The following is a 19,338-nucleotide window of genomic DNA, read 5'->3' as shown; positions in this document are numbered from 1 at the left end:
GCAGAATGTGATACTCTTCCTAGAACGTTTTTGGTTTGGCTTTTGTTGGTGTTCTCTTTTGATTTGTTTTGTTGGTTTTTTGGGTTTTTTTCCCAATAATATTTACAAGGGACAAATTAAATTACAGAGCCATTACTTTAGAAGGGAAGGGGTCATCCAGTCCAGTGTCCTGCTTCAAATATATCTGATTAGAACGAGTATCTCAAGGCACATCCAGCAGAGACATGCAACACCTACAAGAGCCCACAATGTCTCTGGCATATCTTACCTGTTTTCTAACCATCCCAGAGTTTTAGGGATTTTCCCCCTATTATTAATATGAAAACTGGGAGCTACAGTGAGAAGGAATTGCTTAGGAATATTGTCTATGCTTTCCTGGGAGCTGAATTCAGCATTACAATGCTGGTAGTTGTTGTATATTGAATAGGAACCTACTGCATGGTCTCAGAGGAATAAATAGCACCCATTCTGCTAATCTAGGCACTAGAAATATTTCACCAAATATTATACCTTTAAAAGTAGAATGAAAATATTGAAAAGGCAACCTTAAAACCGGAACAGCAGGATCAAGGTATTAAGAATGATGAGAACACTTGTATCCCCAGTACCTCAACAAGTTTATTAGCTAAAGAAGTGATGATCTTTATGCAAGATTGTCAACAGGGCATTATGGGACATCTGCTTTTATTCTCTGAGTTTTATTGATATCCTGCTGTTCCTTGTGATACTCTGGTGTGCTGGATTTATTCACTATTGAAAATAAAGTTAGAATGAATTATCCAACACAAAAAATGTTCATCTCAAGTCCCAGTCTTTCAAATAAATAAAGTATAACTAATATAGATAACTTTTACCCAAATATGTCAGAAGCAGCTGTATTTTCCATTTCAAATTACATTGGATCATTCCAGATGAAACTGGTCTACTTTAGCCTACATAAATTTATAGTGTTTTTAGATATGGCATATCTTTCTGAATTTTTAGAAGCCAGACTAAAAAGACATTTCATGAAAATGTGGCAAGTTTGAAAATCTTGATAAAAAGTATATAAAGGTTTTTCTGATACTCTGATATGTAAGTCTATGTAAAATATTTAATCAAAATAAAATTATATAAAATACAATATTTAGTCATATGTAATTTTAGGATATGAATATACTAAGGAAGAGAATTACAGAGATTATAAAAAGATCCTGCTTTTGAATGATACTTGAGAAAACTGTAAATGCATAAGGCAGTTTGACCACTATGTTTGTGGTCATAGTGGATGTCCATTGAAATGGGAGGCCAAATGTGCACCAAGGGTTTATTCTCAGATATTTCTAATGATTACCAGCCAGTTCCTACTGGACCTGCTCAAGCAATGTATACACAATGACTTTGTCAGAATTACCTTCATGAGAAAAGCTGAATTGCAGGGCCAGAGGTTGAACTTGAGTGACCCCTGTGAGTTCTTTCCAACTCAGAATAGTCTATGATTCTATTTTTTTATTTTCACCATTATAAAATGACTGTCAGCTATTCTTGTTTTATAATACCTAAGTATGTGTGTATGCATACACTTATCTCGTCTGCCCCACACAAGCAGAGTAAAAATAATTTTGTGTGAATTTATAGCTGTAAATAGTAACCTAGAGGAAATAACCTGGACATACTGAAAAAAATTTAACATATCATATGAGGATAGTGAAGTCTAAATTATCAGAAGACATGAAAAATCAACTGGGGATCAGCATATATGTTGAGTTTTTCCTGACAACTGTCATTCTTATGCCAAAGTTCAGACAAGCAATGGAGATGTCTCACTCTGACAGTCTTCCTCTGCTCCTGCCAGCACTATCAAAGCATCAAGGCCTCTGAAACAAAACCAACTGATAAAAAAAAATAGAGAAAAAGGAGACCAAATTTTTTCCTTATAATCTCATTACCTGTTCACAACAACTGTGTATTGTTAAGAAGGTTTATGTAACAGTTTCATCAAGGAATTTTGTACAGATGTTGATAAAGGTGACACTGATGCAGCAGAATGCACTTCTGGCTGTGGATACCTTTCTTCCATGTATATAGGACATGACACCAGACTTCTGAAAGACTGTCTGGGAGATTGCAGAGAGATGTTTTGACCTATGCCTACTGTGTTGCATATGAATTATACTAAATAGGTCATTTAAGGAGTTAGGATACATTGTCAACAACTCTTAAAACATCCTTCAGTAATAATTAAAAAAAAATAATATGAAGTCTTAAAAAAAACCAAGAGTGATTTCTATTTTTTATTCCTCAAAAATAAAAATTGTAACTGTAAAAGATAGTCCTGTATCTCCTCCAGAACACAGCTAAAAGGAGAAAATAAGCAAGACTAACTTGCAGACTTATTATTATAAATCATTCTTGGCACCTGTATGAGTTAAAGCAAAAATGTAGCTTAATTTACAGCAAAAGAAGAAAACTGGAGGAGTAGGGGGAATAAAATTACTAGCTTTAAGAATATGTAACCACAACTTTCTTCAAACTGCACAGTAACCTTGATTGTGATTCTACTTCCAAAATGTTCAAATCATCAAACAGAAATAAACAAACTTGTATGCTCCCCATTTCAGGTGAATTCAGCAATACATGAGTCAACTCTTGATTTTCTCCTTGCTTTCAATAACCACTCTAATAATACTCAAATCTGTTGCTATGTAATTTCACTTCACAGTGGTGAAGTGGAAAGAGTGGTTGCACACAGACTTTTTTTCCAAACATTTGTGTTTGTATGACCTTAAATTTAAAAGAACATATTTTATGCCTGCATTTGACAGACTTTTTTTAAATACTGATTCATGCAAATCAATTCAACCTTGAATAATTCTCAAGATACTAGAAAAGTACAAGACAAAATGAAGAAATTCTAATGTCACTCGAGTTTGCCACAAATAGCCATCTTGCCACTAGAATTGGAGTAAAACCTTTGATTTTCGCACATCTACTTGTTGGACTTACCATGCTTTAATTGTCTGTAAGAAGTAAGCACCAGGGGGAAAAGTCAATTAATTTCCCTTAACAAATAATTTTGTATATTTAGCTCAGAGTGATTTTGTGGAATTCTTGCACTTCTCACAGACCGGCTCCCACATAACCATAAACAGTTTGTTTGCATCTTGAAAGTCACTGTCATAATTTTAAGCCATCAGTTAAATTAATTTATTTTATTAGAGTTTCTGTTTCAGGAAAACAACTCATTTCTGCAATCTATGGGAAAATCACTGCTGCTTTGTATTCTGAAGGTCTGAAGACAGGCTGTAAATAGCAGAAATATTATGAATATTTTCAAGTGTTAGCAGTAGTACAAACCAGTCTGTTTGCCATTTCAAAACTAAGAAGAGGTTTGTACTTTAAATGCCACTACAAAAGAAACACTACAATTTGGAAATTAATTAATTTTATGAGGTTTGAATGTAAAAATAATCTTCACCTTGAATCTAGAAGTCATCTATCCCATTTTATATTTAGAAAATTAGTTCCTTTAAACAGGTAATATTTTTACTGCTCTACCTTCTCTCACAAGTTAGACTGTCACCCTTTTTGATAACCACTCTACATTGTTCAGGAAGAATTTAGTAATAGATATTCTACTGCCTTATGGTCCAATATTTCAGTGTCTATATTAGAATGAGATTTCCATTAACAACATGGAAAAATGTGTCACAGTATAAACCCATATCCTACAGAAACCATATCCAATATTAACCAACATATCCTGCGCACATTCAGCATGGATTGCCTTTGTTTGCCACAACTTTTTATGCGCTGAAAAATTCTACTATTCCCCCACTTCCATACCTCATTCTTCTCTTCTTTTCAGTGTCACTTGTTTCAGTTCTTTCTGAAATGCCAGTTTTTCTAGACCTTCTTTCTCCTCATTGCCAAGATATGTAATAGCTCAATAGCTCCTTTTTGAAGCTGAATTTCAAATTCCATTAAAACTCTCAGAAATCCAAAGCAAAAACACTGCATACAAGATCAATGTGCCTTTTGTTCTGAAATTATTTTTTCAAAATTGGTTTTAATAGAAAGAAAATGAGAGAAAATTTTAATTTATTTTGACACCTGTGTACTTTTTGATTTTGAATTTTAAAGGATTAGCTGTAAGATCATACCCATGCATGCATTCATAATTTTGTCAATTTTGTCTTTCAAAGTCAAAGGTTAAAATACAAACTCTTAAAATAACCTCAAAATCCTAATTATTAACAGATACACAATCTTCCCTTAGGAAATAACTTTTTCATATAACATTGCCAAGATTGCCATGTACACATTTAAAAACTACTTGTGAAAGTGTCAATCAGTTTATAAGTGTTTTGTCCACATCATCAAGTACTTCTGAGTTGTTTTCTGCATCCTATGTTTTCTGCATTGCTTTGTGAGATTCAGTGTTAAGTGACTCCCAAATCATTCTTGTAACACAGCTATTATTTGCTATTCAGATGGTTCTGTCTGTACTTAATATTATGATTTTTCATCCAGTTTTTGTTTGTTTGGTTTCCATTAATTTTTCCCATTTGAAGCTTCTGTATTAAACACACTACGGTGTCTTAGAAGGAATAAAGACCACATGCCACTTTAATCCCACTTGCTTAAATTCACATCATCTGAATAATCCATTCCAGATACCCATATTTCTAGATTTTTGTAATTTAGATCAGCAATTTAGGACACAGAGAAAAAAACCCCAATAAATAGTACAGCAAAAAATGAAGATGGAAAAATGTCACAGTGTGTGACTCAGAGTGATGATTTTCAACTGTTCCTTCTACATTTGAAATGAGACAAAGTTGATGCATGACAAGGTACAAACAACTATTGCATGCAGTGATGTCTCTGTCATTCCCACGAAATGCCTGTGTGGGTTTTATTAGGAGAGAAAAAACTACCCTCTGAAAATATCTTTAAGTATATTGCTGGGTTTAATAAGAGCATTAGTGCTGAATACCATCCTACAGTGCTTTTTCAGCTTTTACACTATATGACTTTTTTAATCTTACATAGTATGAAGACCACATACTCCCTGTAACTGAATTTTAATGAGTAAAATGTCTCTGGAGAGAAAGTGAAAAATAAAAATTCTGTTACTCAACTCATCACATCATCACTGATCATAAAACAACTCAAAAACCTGTGTAACATTTAGGCCATACTATCTGAATAGGCATATATAGAAAAATTGTATGTTACACTAACACTTTGATATTTTTGGTAAGGGAGGCTACATCTCTACTTATATGTGACTGAATCCAATCTGTTTTCCATTTTGCAGATTTCTTTTAAGAATGAATTATAGAAAACAAGTGTATTCCTGTAAACTTAACCATTTTAGGCTGTTCTGGGAAGTTACAAAAAGATTCTGACATGTGCAGTTGCTGAGTGCTTGACATAAGGCAGCAAGGAGCACTTCCCAAAAAAAAAGCACAGAGGAAAAGAATTCTAAATACCATATGTTCTATGCAATTCTCAAATCCATTAGGTTTTAAACAGAAACTTTTGGTACCTACAATTCTAATCAATAAATTAATTGCAAAATAATTGAGTTCATCTCAATGAATTTTTAATAATATTTCCAACCAGTAGTTAAAACTTTGTAAATGTCAACCTATAAATCAGAGGTCGAACAGGGTCTTGAGAGCTCTGGTATTCAAAAATACCCCAAGCTTTGCATCCAAGGCTTGCACTTGGAACCCCCTCAGTGTTCCACTAAATCCAAGATTTCTTGAACTCCCTGAATGAATCATTTAGCCTTGTTTGGTTTCAGTCCCTTCTCCTTTTGATGGATTTGCAACTGTAAATAAATTCTTTCAGGATTCCTGTTTCTTCAGTTAATGCAGTAATGCTAACATGACAGAGGCTTTTTAACTAAGAAGGAAAGCTTTTCTTCTGCTATTAGAAACCTTATTCTAAGTTTTACATTTTCTTGCATTTTATATACAATTAAACTAATACACTGCAGAGTTTTAATACTGTGTGAGTCACACCTAATTGCAAATGTACACTCACTTTTGGATGATCCAGTCCAAACACAATGAGACACTTATGTTCATAGCAGCTCTGTTTCATATTGAGAAAGATTTATAAGGAAAATATTCACATTAATTGAATTTCCACATCAAAAAATCCCCACCGAACACCAATAAACCCACCCACCTCTCTCCAAAAAAATGCAAAACCAAAAAACTCTAAACATAAGTGCCCAAACAACAAAAAAATAAAAAACCAAAAAAAACCCAAACAAACAAAAAAACCCCTGCAATCCTTAAAAAGGATTATTAATTATCTCAGTGAAAGGTACTTAGATTCTGAAGTTCTAAAAAAATTTCCATGAGAATTTGTTAATTATCTAGTTTTAGGATGATCTGTTTTTTCTTTAATTTAAACAGTAGAGTAATGAAGACAACTGTCTGCCATGTACTGAAGCCAGCTGTATGCTGAACACAGTTTGTATTTCAGTAACCACACCATACTCCTGCTGTCAAAGATCTTAATTCATAGGGATATATACAGTGCAAAATACAGTGGTGTAGAAACCTACCAGAAGGCCTAGCAACCATTTATAAACCACTCAGCTTTTACTTGAGAATTTAAAATAGTCTATGGCTCCTGTGTGAAGCTTTGCACAGTGACTACTTCATCTGCTAAGATACAGCAGACCTCCTATAGATAAGTTAGCAGCAAGCTATATGTAGAATAACTCCTATATCTGAGTGATAAGTAAATCAACTTATTATAGTCTAATACTGACCACACCTAGAACATCTCATTAGGCAAGGGATGTTTATGTCTTTCAGAATCATCTCTCTGAAGATTCACAACAGTCAGGTCCTAATCACCTAACTTCCAGGACACTTTTCTGATCTTGCCCATGCATTGCTGTCTATCAGAAGTATTGTGTTTCAATTTCACTGTAGTATGACAAGAAGAATAAATTAATAAACACCAACTAAATCTCATTATGGAACTGTTAACTCCCCACAGTCTGCAACATTTCAACAACTAAGTCAGAAAGCCAAATTTACCACCTTAACATGCAATAATTTCGCTCTTCAACCCCTTGAAAACCATCCCTAATTAGGCAAAATAAGCAGTGATAAGCTTGGGGGACAGAAAAATCAAGTAAGTTGTTAATAAAATTTTAGTATTTTAACTTAATCTATTAACTGGGTAACTTGAGATATTTTTATTTTCTTCTTTAATTAAAAAATATTTTGTTCTATACCATGAAGAGACTAATACTTAAAATAGTACTGCTTATGAAAGTACTAGATCTGAAACTCCATTGTTTTAAGAAAAGTCTGAGACAATTTCACTATGAAATTGCTGAAATATTCCAGAGGATCTAAATACTTAACTGACAAATCCAGTTGCCTTCATGATCAGCTACCTGAAGCATCTTATGTCCAGTAAAGTTTCTTTAGTGAATTATGTTGACATGCTTTCTATTGTACTAATTAACTGATGGATAGCAGTAAAAAAAGCAAATAGCAGTGGAAGAGATTCAAGAAACTTCTACATTTACAGAAGCAAAAAAACCCCATCAAATTTTGGCAAAAGCTGTAATGAAATGTAGCATCAAGTTACAGATTAAAAGCCAAAGGTGTTTTTTCTATTCAGTGCTCCAAGGAAAAATCAGTCAGCATTAAAACTCTATTTTTGTTGCTGAATCTGCATGCATAGGAGTGAACATGACTCATTCATCATTAAAGTACAGATGGACAGGCTATCATAAGTGATTTTTTTTAAACTTTGTGAAATCTATCTCAGCAACCATTAATAATAGCTACTAGGCATATTTACTTGGGATCACCGGGTCACAAAGGGCATGATAAACATAGTGACATGTTCTTGGCATGACTGAAAAACACGTTTTGGCCTGGCTGAGGTCTCCCATATGTGTCCTGTAAGCCCAGCTAATGAGGCAGGACAATCATTAAACTTGGATGAATTAATATGACATGAATAGGAGAATCCACAGATGCAGTGACAGAGATGAAAGTAGGTCACATTCTCACAATTTAAATAGAAACAGTCTAGACAGCATTAGCATGAGCCTCGTAAGACTTGTACTGAAACCCTCAGCACAAATCTGCAACAACTACTATGGCTGATGATGAATATAAGAATAAAATCACTAAGACAAAAATCACAGATATACATAAAATGGGAAAAAAGAAAAACTACTTTGGCCTTAGCTGGCATTCAGTGGATTAAAAGTGTTTACAGCATACCCAATAACTAGGATAAAAACCAACCAATCTTATAATTATTTTGAGGTAATTTCCCTTCAAATGCTGGTGACTGTAAAAAAAAATATACATCTCCCCGTTATTTTACAAGAGTATTGAAAAGGTTTGTTTTCTCTAAACCTCTTGGCAGAACACAAAATTTTAAAAAAGAAAAAAGCATCAAATAGCCCACAAAAAAAAGCTGTTGTACAGAACAATAGGAGTTCCTTGTTCATTTTTTCCCTTCATCTTTATTCTTTGCTCTTTTTAAGAGGATAGAATGGACACGTGAAGCAGCAATGACATGATGAAGACAAACAACTGAATTCCTAACATGATAAACTGAGATAGGAAAAAATGTTCTCTGTTTAAATAAATGGAAGAATAATGTTTACACAAAAATAACAACTGTTGATAATTCTTCAACACTTATATAATACGTGGTGTGACCAGTTCCCCGGTGAAGCTTCTCTTCAAAATTTTTTTGTACCACAGAAACTTCTTCTGTTTTGTGCACATCCCCTACCGTGAAATGGAATGATACAACAACCAAATAATTTCCAAAGTCATGGATATTTCATAATGTGCTGTAATGAGTTGATATTTTTGCAGTAATAAGCAGGTTATCTTTTTAGTATCTGCTTGCTCTGTGTCCCAGTAGCAGAATTACTTACTAACAAGAAGATGCTTCTCAAACTGTAGTACCCTCTACAGGAAAAGGTATCAAGCTTCATTGTATGGTCACGTTGCCATTTTGGATAGTTATATTCCAGCAAAAACCTGTACTGGGCTACCCCAACTTTTTTTTTTTCCCCTCACTCCAACATTCTTTATAAGAAATATAAAATAGTGTGCATTGGTTCATTCCAATATAATATTGGTAATATTCACATTTTTTAGTGTTTGTCCATGATTTTTATATCTTCTAAAAACAAAAGTCTGCGTACCTTATCTATATTAGGTGGGTATAGAAGTACCACAGAACTCACATCTTTAGTATATAAACAAAAGAGTATTTTGGAATCATACAGCATGGTGTAATTTGACCTAAAGCCACACATATTTCAAATATGTTTTAAGCAAACTCACATTTTAAATATATGAAAAAGTATTCATTTACTCACCAATTAAGTTCTATGGTTGTTTTAAACACAGAATAGATAAATTTTCCTGTCATTCTCAAACAGCGATGCCATTTTCCAAGAGGTAGAAGCCCCTTTGTAACATGATTAAGAAAACAAAAATTATTCTAAAAAGGCATAGGGAAAAATTCCCATTTAGAAACAAGGAAAATGTTTCTGCTTTAACATTTGTTTTTTTGAGAATTACCATTAGAAAGGTAACAGTAAGAATACATATTGCCTGCTTATTTCTTCCAATGTTCATACTGTTTCTTATTGGAAATCTATTCAGTGTATTTAGCCAAGTACATGTATATATACCAGCTTTTCATTACTGCTTCATATATACTTTCAAGACACATGCATAGTTTTGGTCTTCACAACTACAAGCATTGAAGCAGCAAGACTCAAATGTGGAAAAAAATTATGACATAAATCTTGTGTTTTGAAGATCTCAAGATGAAACACAGAAATAAGTGATTTCTTCAAACTCTCCTTGGGCTCAGGAGAGCCTAAATGACCTAGAGAGTTCTGAGAAGTAGACTAACTTTATTATACACATCAATATCAAACATTAGGCAAGTTGAAAGGCATCTGTCTTGGACATATCTTTATATGATTGTTAGTCATGGGTTTAAACCAAACTTTTCCCAGGGAGATAAAACAGCTTAACAGCCAGATGCTGCAGAGCAGTATTTGGCACATGTAGAACTGATAAAGTTACCGACTATGAAGTGAACAGAAGAGGCTGCAAATGTTCCCAGTGCTTACAATCAAAACAGCAGAATGTATAGGTAAAAACTTTTAGCTGAGTAGAGTGTAGCTTAAAGCAGAAGTAAATGCCAACTGGTACATGGACATTTAGACTATATGAGTTGATACCCAGCCATTCCACTTTCAATTATTCCAAATTACAGCAGAGTAGACAGGAAAGTAGACTTTCCAATTTTACTGAAAAGCTTTCCAATTTTACTGAAAAGTATTCTAAGCATATAGGAAGTTGAATCATCTAGTCTCATAGAGTGCCTTGATTCAAGCAGCACCATAGGGATGGCCCAAATCATTACTGGTGTCAATAATTTATTTTTTTTAATTATAAAATTTAATGCAAAATATTCTATTTTTATTAATTCTAATTAATATTCTATTCTAATGAATAATAATGCCTTAGAGAGAAGGATCCTTCCAGATTTCCAGGGTCACTGGTTGTATGTCATGAACAGAGAAATTATTTGTCAGACCCTGCTACATTAACTTTGCAGATAACATAAAACTCTTTTGGCTTTCATTGCAAAGCAACTTTCTGGATGCATCTCTGCTATGGATAAGTGACATGAATAATGTCCTGATTTCCTTCATCAAAATACTTCATTTTGTACTCAACACCATGGCCTGTAAAAACACATCCTTCTTCATTTTCAGGAGCAGAAAATTTCAGCAAAACAAGGCCAGCCATATTTTCAAAATTTCAAAACTCTACATTTGAAATACCTCACCTATAGTATTTGATAAATACTGCTGATTATTCTCAGTTCCGCAGTACAGAATTTAATTAAAAACATATCCAGAAATATTATACCTGGAACACTTCCAATATCTTTAACAAAATTTCAGGGAGCGGAAAGCTAGTTGCAGGCAATAGACCGATAAGTTATTCTATTATTTTCTTAGAAGTCACCTGCACCAAATAGGCCAGCACTCACTTTTCCCCTCAGAATCACAACACCACAAATACTTTTTTCCAAAGAAAGTTACATTAGGGACTGGCAGGCCAGCAATTATGGTTTCATAGATGAGGGTATATTATATGCACTGCTGTAGTGACAACACTACAGAAAACCCTCTACTATTAAGCCAATGGGAGGAAACACTCCATGTATCCCAGCCAGAAGACAGCAGTCTTTATTGTCTATATGAAATAGATTAGCATGTTTCTCTTACCTCTCAAGGAAAAGATGCCAATGTCATAGGCAACACCAAGTTTAGAGCACTGGCCAGCATTTTTCGCAGTGAGACAAAGACTGTGATGTTCATAGAGGAAAAGGTTATGGTTCAACTCCTAGAAGCAATCCCTCTGGAGACCTCTTACGGGGTTTACTGAATGTCAGAAGGTTTTGCTGTTCCCGTCTGCTAGACTTGTGCTGCAGATAGACAGCAGGATTTCAGCATACAGTTTGCCTCTTTCTATCAGCTTCTAAATTCTATTAAAAGTGCCTATGGCACTCCCCTGCTAGGAAACATTTAGCACTGTCACAGACACTCATTCCGAGAAGTCATTTCAAGGCACCAGAGTGCTTTTTAAAACCTCTGCTGTGTATGCATGAGCACCAGAGCCTGCAAGTACCTGCACACAGACACTACCAGAAAAAACTGCTGATGACCTCCACACGTGAACCTAAAGGCGACAACCATGCCCTCAGTTATTTTGGTTACAGTTCTGTTATTTTGAGAGAGCATTTCTGGCCATGTTCATATTTTATGCAAGACCCTTTTCCTCCTAATTTTCGGGTTTTTTGTTTTTTGTTTTTTTTTTTTTTTTTTTCCTATATACATTATGGTACCTCACAGGAGAAGGGAGCAATCATATGTTCTACTCTGGCATTAACATCTCCCATGAACATACAACTGCAACCTAGCTGACATGTTATTTCATTTCAAAGACTCATCTTGTCTACTTTATCTACTGATATATAAGCAAATCCATGGTCATACCAAAGCAAACAAAATCAATGGATTTTTTCTGACACAGTAAAAACCTCCAATCACTGGAGCATATCAATGCCATTCTGCTTGCCCCCATACCTCCATTATTTACCCAGAAGAAAAACAGCATTTTAGGTCATCTACAGATTTCCCCAAACAAGTGAATTGCAAGTTTTCTGGGTGAAGCAAGGAGACTAAAGGTTTGCAATTTATGTGAAGCTCCTATCTTATACTGAGAAAATAAATATATATGCATGTATGCATGTATGTATATGTATATATATGTGTGTGTATATATATGTATGTATGAGTATACATATGCATGTACGTATTTAAAACACAAACAATAAGATTCCAATGAGATAAAAATTATCTTTTGCTGAATATTATTTTCATCAGCCCATATTATTTTTATGTGAAAAAAATTACTTCAATTTCTTTCCTAAATTGAATCCAAAACACATCCTTCCAGTAGGTCCAGTAAGTAGTTACTTGTCAGAGATCCATATTGAGATCATAGTAGTAAAACTGCAATTCTTATGTATATGTGGAAGCTTTACAAGATTTATGCATATTCTACCTTTATTTCCACCCAAAAAACTTCATAGGGACAAAAGAATCTTCATATTTTTCACACTGAAGTTATTAGTTTAGTTGGCAACAGAAGGTACAATTTAGTCCTTAATTAAAGGCAAAGAAATAACAAAAAACTACCAGGAACATTTCATCCCTCAAAACCTAATCAAGAAGTAAAGCCAGAGTGAGACTGAACAGTAGATGTGAAATATAAACATTCATTTAGTTAACCCATTTGAAGGTGTTTTCCTGGGTACATTCACAACCACCAGTCAGGTTGGAAGTTAAATTACTACCTGCTGGTGACTGTTTAGTAATTTACATCAAAATAGGCGGAGATCTCAACTTCATGATTTCCAAATTGTTTTGAGAGGTGTCTATTTAGACAATTCAGGAAAGAAGCCAGTGACAGGGATTCCTTCTGACTCAGTTATTTCAGTAGAGAAGGAAGTTTTCTTTAGTTTGTAGTTTTCCACTCCAGTAGGTTTTAAAATATCTCCTATGATTCAGATAAAGGAAGAGGACATAGAGAAGAACAATAATGCAAGATGCAGATATGGATGAAAACACCAAGATTGTTGAAAGGGAAAATGGTGTTACATAAACCCCTTTTCTTTTCATTTTTATCTTTCAAGAAGAATACTTTTATGACTGGAGCAGAATTTAATACCCCAACCAACTGCCATTTTCAAATAGCATACTGAAAATCTTGCAAAATACCCTGACAATCAGACAAACATCCTCCAACTATTTTTCTGCAATGGCTAGCTGTACGATTCATATTTAAATGTATGATTGAGAGGATCAAGAAGATAAATGCAGCTTCTGACTATGAGAGCAATCTAGTCAATAGATTAATTTTATTTAGAAGACAAATTTGTTCCCAGATGAAAAAATGTTTATATCTTGCAGTAGTTTTAAGTGAATTAAAAAAAAAAAAAAAAAAAAAAAAGTGAAGTATTTAAAAAACCAAACCAAACCAAACACTGGTAACAAAGAAAGTTCATTAGGTAGAGACAAGTTTTAAATGACCACCTACTTTTGGCAGTGTTACTAATTAGTCTATCCTTCTTACACAATATTAAAAGCAAGATGTTCAAGTAAATGAAAGCTACTGTATTTACAAATTTAAGAGGAATCCCAGCAGTCCTCCATCCTTTCATGTGTAATCACTGCTTGTGGAAGCAACTATTGAAGGCTGTGGCTATGCTGAAGGCACCTGGCTGTGTTCCTAACAGAACTCAGATGAAATGAGGCAGAGATGAGAATTACTGAAAGTGAAACCTCTACTATGCTCTTCCTGAGTATTATTCTGGCTTCTCTCATAAATCAAAGCTAAAAAGCTTCTCTGATTTTTCAGTGGTTGCCATTAGAAACTATTAGCCACTCATATCAGGTGGGAGGCCAATATGTAATAGGATGTAACCAAGAATACTATTTTCCTAGAAATAACCTGACATGTAGAAGAGAAAAAATAATTTCTTCCTCCTCCAAACACTCCTTATAATGTAACTGCATGAAATAAGGATGGAGGCAAACTTTTAGATCCAAGGCCTGAGACATCCAATATTCATGTCCCACTCCAGTTGTGCAGGAGGCTCACATTAGAGCTCCAGTGCTTTGCAGTGACAGTACAAACACCCGCTCACATGCCTGGGGAATGTGGGCCTAAGGAAAAGAGGAATCAGTTAACTCATTTAAATCAATCCCTTTGTGCTCCCCACTCAGCTCCTGAACACTGCCAGCCACAGAGCTCAGAGACAGTCTGCTGTTCAGGCTTCCACAAGTGCCTGACCTTTCCTCTAAGCATATTAGCCTACAGCAGTCCAGCCTCAGCAGTCCTTTGGGGCCATGGACTTTGCTGAGTTTTATCCGACAATCAGTGTTCAGAGCCCCAGGCAAATCCTTCAGTGCTGCTCTTCTTATCACAAAGTAATTACCTGGCCTTTCTTATGGCTGGTTTGAATTCATGGCTTGAACTCACTGAAAAGGTTATAGAGTCAAAAAATAAAACCAGAACTTCTTTTCAGTCAGTTTTCCTGACTTCATACCAGATGGAGTCAGCAACTTGAGAAGTCTGACAGGCAACTTGACTGAGTCTATCAGATGGTCAACTGATCACTTTCATGTTTGCCAAAACATTTAGGGATAAAAAACAGAAGCATATTCTATTGACATTAAAATACATAGACTAGAGACAGATTTCTGAAATGACACAGTAAACCACTCTGGTGTGGGAGGATTTTTTTGCATAAGAATTACAGACTTCCTCTCTAAGCAGAGTGACTGTTGTCTACTAGCATGAAACAGTTTCATGTGGAGTTTTAGTCAGGGCAAGTACTTTGTGAAACAGAAAAGAAGACATTTCTCTGAGGAGCTGATTTATTTGCTTTCCAAAAGACAGTATTTGATTAATTAGCTAGAGAAGCATGGACTAAGTCCTGGTATATCAGTATGCTATGCTTTGTCTTGTTCCAAGCACACTTTTGCTAATAGCAAGCTGGACAAACAGTGAAATCTGTGACATTTGCAGATCACAACTGCAATGGATTAATTGCAAATAGGTTCATATTCCTGGACTACCTGAATTTATTCATTTGAGATGCTGCCATACCCAATACAGATCGAATAGGATCCTTCAGCAGCCTGTCATTGAGGGCCATCCTGCCCTCACCTTTCTTCTCACTAGACCAGAAGCTTAGAAAGGAGATATATGAAGCTATATACTGCCAATAATCTTTTGGTTAAATATATTGCAATTCTAACATTTCCAGAAAATACAATGAAAAACTACATAGTAAAGATAGAAAATACTACATTGGCTGCATTGATATTTATTCCATTTCACATGGAATGTGAAATGGATTTTAAATGGATTTAAAAATTAGTGGCAATCCTCCCTGCCCATCTGTTATATATATCTCAAATTCTAAGACATAAAAGAAGATCAAAATTTCATCTTTTTTGTTCTTAGGAAAAAGCCCCCTTCACATTACTTGTGAAGGACCTTTTTGGAAAATATTATTTTGGTTAAAGTTATAGTAATTCCTATTACTGGATGAAGATAATGTGCAAATTATTAAAGAAATATTGTGCATTTCTTCGACACCCATATAGTTTTTGCATAAATAATTAGTTTAAAATATTACTTAGATTCCATTTTTCATAATGGGCTCTATGTTATTGGAATAATCCGATTAAGATTTAAAATTGTGTAACAATACTTGTTATATTTATGACTGAGGAAAGCAGACTTACTTCTGAAAGCAAAAGCCCTCAAGAACAAAACATTTAAACATACACAGTTGTTTTTTTTAATTCTTCCCTCACTGTATATGTACATATATATATTCACTACATATTGTGATGCATATGGAGTTGCCAGCATAATATATGTCTTCCATTTATGCAAAAAATAGCATAAAAGAACCTCTTATTTTAAGACACTAGTATTAAAGTTTATCACTCCTAAATTTTCACACCTATGGATTTTTTTTTAATAAGATAATTCAGTATTATATTTTTATACATCAAGCCACAGTTCTCTTCCCCCTCCTCTGTATTATGTAGTTTTTTGGACTGATTTATGTAGATTTAATACTGTATCTGTGCCATATAAGGAAATAATTTTAATTTGGCCATCTGCCCCATGTAATACATCTCCAAGGCTATGCTCAGGCTTGCACTCAGAGGCACCAGGGAAGATATCTAACGAAAGTTTATGAGGGCAGCAGATGTTCATTCATGCTGTTTGAGGTTGGTGAGATCTGGAACTTTACCACTAAGAAATCCAAGAATAGGAGTCACAAGAGCAACATGCGAGCTTCCTGCAAACACACTATTAATCAAATCCGTATTACAACTGGAAGGAATTTATGTCCTGGCAATTCCAGGAGCTTCTTTAGCAGTTTACTCCTCTTTGCTATATTCCATTCATAATATACTCGTAAACAGAACACAGACCTCACCATTAGTCATGCCCTTTGTAGGAAACGTGTAAGGCTTTGGAGGCTCAGAGGTCTCAATATAATCTGAGCCTTCTGACGATGAAGTATCTTCAACTAGAACACAGGAATTTACTCAACTCTTTATGCCTGTTGGACCTAAAATTTACTCAGTAGAATGCTTGGTTTGTTCATACGAAGTGTTTAAAAAAAAATAAAAAATACACATAAATATTTATTATATATTCAATAAGTGATACCAGAAAATGTTGTATCTGTTTTTTAGCAGTGAAATAGCATGAAAATATTCAAGTGCCTAAACTATTTGGAAGCATAAATTTCATTTTCTCTAGTGTAAATCACACTCACAGACCTACGACTAATTGGTTTTCAATGGGTTTCTGGTTTCTACTTATTTAATTAATTTGTGATTATGAGAATTAGGCTCCTAAGCCACTTAACAGCCATTAACAAGTTTCTATATAATGAAAAATTAAATTCACAAGTACTTAATGAACACTTACATGATAGATACACTGAGGGATGAAAAATTATTAGAAAGGATTGATTGTCTGCTGATACACTTCCATTCTGGTCTCTGAATCATCATTTGCATACAAAATATTCCCAACTATTAACCTTTCTAGGAATAAATATGAGTTTATCATATCAACAAAATTTAAGACTATCTACTACTGACCTTATTGTCATGGCTTTTTCTTTGGAGTGGAGAAAGAAGATACAGGTAAGGCAGTTTCAATGCAGGAAACTAGAGATTTAACATCTACTAAGATCCATATAGATCAAAATATAGATATAAATATTCAGAGAAAGAACCCCTATCAGTCAGTAAAGTATTTTAGTAACTAGATTTTTTATCACATACATTAAAAATCTCATTGATTTCCATTACACAAGTGACTGTAATCCTAGAGGAAAGACAATGGAAAAAATACTTTCATGCATTTCACTGGACTTTAGATTAAGTTGTTAGTGATCAACAGATAAAAGAAAGAATAGAATGCATCATGTTAAAAACTCAGGCTCCTGCAACAATTATCCATTGTGAAAATATATTCACATGGTATTCGAAAAACTTCCTTTTCCATAGGTCATCTCAAAGTACATGTACATATGTATGCTTTAAAAGGTTACATTAAATGGAAAACACAGACCAGACAGCAAAATTTCCTAACTTTATTTTTCTAAGGACAGACTGAGCTTCCTCCACATTCCATAGCATTCATTCAGAATAGCATTCTATGCAAGAGCAAATGAAAGGAACAGAAGCAAATTATTCATGACACTCCTAGAGGTGACAATAATAATTACAGAAGTTAAAATTCCTGTCCTTTTACAGTTTCCCCTTCTACACATTTACAGCTCATTTTCAAGATAATTTGGTTTCTAGTAAAATACTTCCAGTATTGTCAAGTTTTCATTTTTGTTGTGTTGACTTATCGCGGCCAAGACAGCAGTAAAACAAAGTGAACAACCAACCTCCAGATAGATATGTGCAAAATCAACCTCTTCTCCATGGAGTCATATATTTTTTTCTTAGAAATTTTCCACCTTATTTGAGCTGTTATGCATAGCGTTCTTTACAGCATGATTGAATGGGCAAATCACTGCAGACCAGAAATGTTCTTTCCCATATCCAGATCCTAATGTTCTTTCCCTACCCAGATCCCACTTTGGAATGTATTTTTTTTAAAGAATGAAAAAGATTATGATATTATTAAAAATATATTCTCCCCAGAATATTGTTTTATCTATTATATTTGTTGTCTACCTGCTCTTCTTAACTTTATTTAGCAATCCATTTTCTGAAAACTGTTTTGCTGAGTTGTGAGATATAATAGGGGTACAAACACTGTTAACCAGTCGTGCCTCTTCATTTTTCTTAATGAATTTTCTTCTGACTCCCTGCCCTGACTTAAATAGAATCCAAATGGATGGAATCAGCCTTAATGTCATAATTAGGTAATTCTGGGTAGATAAATGCAACACAGACACTGAGAAACTAACTAAAACAAAGAAAAAAATCATTCTTTTAATTTACACATTCATACCTTAGCCTTTTAGTCTTCTAGATAAATCCCCGTAGCTTTCTGGTAAAATCTCCAAATCAATCAATTTGAAATTTTATCTGAGAAATGCTAAAATGCAACAGAATCACCTTTTGGCTACACCACTAGTAAAGTTGTCCTAAACTACAGCATCAAAATAGCATCTTCCAGGAGAAACCATGTGTCTGCACCCTGGCATTTAGTGACTAACAGCATAAGTCAAATGAATAGATGGATTAGATAAAACTATGTTAAGGATAAATTAAGTATTGATAAACTTGATAAAGCATGATATTACTCTGGTGTGCCACAGCACAGAATGACATATGGCAGAACCAAATGTCAATTTAAAATGCTGTAATGTGCTACAGACTTGAATCAGCATGGTGATATGACAAGAATCCTAAGATACAAAATAAAAGAATTGTAAGAGTTGTCTCTAGTAGTGAAAACTAAGTTTTCAGTTCTAGTTTAGCCAAATATAAGATGACAGAAAAAAAAGCCAAGCCCACGACACATCAAAACCAGAACCAGAAGACAGTAAAATGTGATTATTATATTTTCAGTTAATTCTTACCTCAAGAAAATGACTTTAAATATTTTAACTCTTGCTAGGAATGGGGCTTAGGACAAATTTCAAAGGCAGACTTGTAACCAACATTAAAAT

The 19,338-nt window shown here is 34.2% G+C and overlaps 1 protein-coding gene across 11 annotated transcripts in view; it reads right to left on the bottom strand.

The window, feature by feature from the left end:
- LRRC4C (leucine rich repeat containing 4C) overlaps window positions 1-19,338 on the bottom strand; it is a 484,651-nt gene that overhangs the window by 102,984 nt on the left and 362,329 nt on the right. Inside the window, exons 1-2 of one of the 11 annotated variants that reach the window (XM_071427589.1) lie at window positions 11,321-11,483; window positions 9,383-9,474 (exon numbers count right to left, since the gene is read on the bottom strand). The exons of 9 other annotated variants lie outside the window; for them this stretch is intronic. The gene's annotated coding sequence lies outside the window, so the exon portion shown is untranslated. Of the gene's footprint in view, window positions 1-9,382; window positions 9,475-11,320; window positions 11,484-19,338 lie in introns of those variants that run through there. One more of the 11 variants, XM_071427590.1, reaches the window with a different exon arrangement.

Source organism: Agelaius tricolor, unplaced genomic scaffold (genome assembly GCF_023055355.1).
Source record: "Agelaius tricolor isolate 1412-34295 unplaced genomic scaffold, bAgeTri1.0.p SCAF_5, whole genome shotgun sequence".
NCBI lineage: Eukaryota > Metazoa > Chordata > Aves > Passeriformes > Icteridae > Agelaius > Agelaius tricolor.
This window is presented reverse-complemented; position numbering and strand designations above follow the sequence as displayed.